The 2,474-nt window shown below is 44.8% G+C and overlaps 1 long non-coding RNA gene across 1 annotated transcript; it reads right to left on the bottom strand.

Annotated features, from left to right (window-relative positions):
• Positions 1 to 292: 292 nt before the first annotated feature.
• Positions 293 to 2,468, bottom strand: LOC106724362. The gene is made up of 2 exons (XR_001360126.1): positions 2,295 to 2,468; positions 293 to 1,920 (listed from the first exon to the last, which is right to left on the bottom strand). It is a non-coding gene; the product is annotated as an uncharacterized LOC106724362 (long non-coding RNA).
• Positions 2,469 to 2,474: the final 6 nt, after the last annotated feature.

Raw genomic sequence — 2,474 nt, forward strand, 5'->3', positions numbered from 1 at the left:
GCCTGCAACCAAGGTACGTGCCCCTGACCGGAATCGAACCCGGGACCCTTGAGTCCACAGGCTGATGCTCTATCCACTGAGCCAAACCAGTCCAGGCCCCCCTAATTTTTTTAAAATTGATTTTTTTCAATTATAGTTAATGTCCAATATTAGAGACCATCTTTAAGGTTGGATGATATCTGGAATGTTCAGGATAAATCTGACAACCTTCTTAAAAAACTTGGAAGCCATTTGATATTTGGGACCTTGTATTAGTTTTCTAGGGCTCCCATAATAAAGTACCACAGATTGGGTGGCTTAAACAACAGAAATTTATTTCTTCACAGTTCTGGAGACTGTAAGTCTGAAAATCAAGGTGTTCCCAGGGTTGGTTTCTTCAGAAGCTTCTCTTTGGATTGTAGATAGCCATCTTCTCCAGCATAAGAGCAACAATTCTGGCAAATGCTTTATCAATTTGTGATTCACGGATGGTCTCTCCTCTGTGTGTGTCTGTGTCCTAGTTTCCTCTTTTTATAAGGACACCAATAATTTGGAATTAGGGACTACCCTAATGACCTCATTTTAATTTAACTTCCTCTTTAAAGATCCTATCTCCAAATATATTCACCTTCTGAGGTGATGGGGATTAGGACGTTAACATATGAATTCTGGGACACAATTCATCCCATTATTGCTGTCTAGTTTCAGCTTCTAGAAATGTTCTACTCCCTTCTCTTACACTTGTTAGTCTTGTATAGTAAGTTCTCTCCACCCTTTGGCTCTCCTCCTCCGCTTCTTACTGACATAATGGCTTGTGTGGCAAGAACTCCTGAAACAGCTCTACAGAGCCTATAGTAAAGATTGGCAGGTTTTGGCATGCACCACTTTGGAGTTGTTGAAATTTCAGGTGTATTGCCTTAAAGACACAGCTCTGCCCACTTGTCTTAACATTTGATGGTAATGATTAGATTATTAGATCCCACATGGTCTTGGTAGATCCTAACTCATCCTTCGTTTTCTTTCACTGAAGCTCTTTTATTAGGCCTTTCCTTGGCTAGTTCTTTAGAGCTTAATTACTTCAAATATTCAGTGAGGTCAAAAGCAGGACATGTAATGGCTTGCTGAAATTTCACATAAGGATAGTTTTTGAGGGTAACCTGATTTTGCAGTGCTCCTAAGGCTGATAAACAGCAACACCATTAAGAAGCAATCTTGGGGCCAGAGTTCCTATTACTTCATGGGAACTAGCAGATGAAAAAGAAAAGAGGCAACCTCAAGATTTTTAATTCTTTCCAAAGTCACTTCCTTCATGCCAGCTTCAGAGACCACTATCAGGGAGAGGTAAAACTTCCCTCTTTCCAGGCCTTTTTTTTTTTCCAGTAAGCCAAGTCAAACATCCTGTTAAACCTGCAATTATCTTTAAGTTCTGATTTCCTTTGTTTGTTCAACTGACATGCATCCAATGACAAACACAGCTATTGTGAAATGTGGGTCAGTGCTCTGTCAAGTCTACATCTTTCTAAATTTCTGTTTCTAGTCCCTAATATTTTAAAGTTGGCTGGTTAATTCTTAGAGAAGCCACTACCTCATGGCATTGAGGGCTCCTAGATGAATATTGCTCCTTGTTGGTCAATCCTCCAATCTTCCTGCCTCTCCTTGGCCCAAGAACTTCTGACCTCAGGTGTGTGTTTCTACCCTATGCATTTTTTGCCCTCTGGCACAGAACTTCTTGCCAAATCATCCTCTGTACATCTCTTGGCCTTTAGCACAAGCTTGTGTAAGGATCAGAAAAGTACTCTGGGCGTTCATTAAATCCTTGCAAGGGGTTAAACTCACTCCATTCTTCTGAAGTGCAGTTTTCTCTTTTCTCCAGCACAATAGTTATTATATGTTGGGACTTTTTTTAGTTCCTATTTTCAACACAGCCACCATGAAAGTCTGCTATAAATAAAGAAAAAATAGAGAAATTGGTTGGCTTCATCTCAAAGGTTTGGTGGAACCACAGTGGAAGTTGGGAGACACACTCAAATCGGGGAAGTCCGGAATTGACTGCCACGAATCTTCCCTGCTCAGGGCGGGCAGAAAAAGCTGCGGCCCTTCAGTCCACCGCCCTTCTTACTGAGCTTTCCTTCCCGAGGCTGGCCCGCCCCGCCCCCGGATCCAGCAGCAGAGACGCCTTGCAGGTGGGCTGCTCCGGGTCCGAGGAGCGAGCCGAGGGAGTCTGGGTACGTGGTTCCAGAAGAGGGGTCACTTCGCCTGCACTAACTTGCAAACCAGCCTGTGTGATCCCGGGCAGCTCACGGTGCAATGCCCACCTCTTCAGGGGGTTAGAAATGAACACGCCAAGATCCTCACGAGGCCCGCACACCAACCACTCTGCTCGGTCCAGGGCTCCCTTCCCGCGCTACACGCCTGCTGGCCCCGAGCGTTTCTCTCCCTGGTCCGAGGAGCACGCAGGGCCATTTCCCCCCTCCCTTGTCCGCCTGAAGCGGGGG

Source organism: Myotis brandtii, unplaced genomic scaffold (genome assembly GCF_000412655.1).
Source record: "Myotis brandtii unplaced genomic scaffold, ASM41265v1 scaffold120, whole genome shotgun sequence".
Taxonomy (NCBI): domain Eukaryota; kingdom Metazoa; phylum Chordata; class Mammalia; order Chiroptera; family Vespertilionidae; genus Myotis; species Myotis brandtii.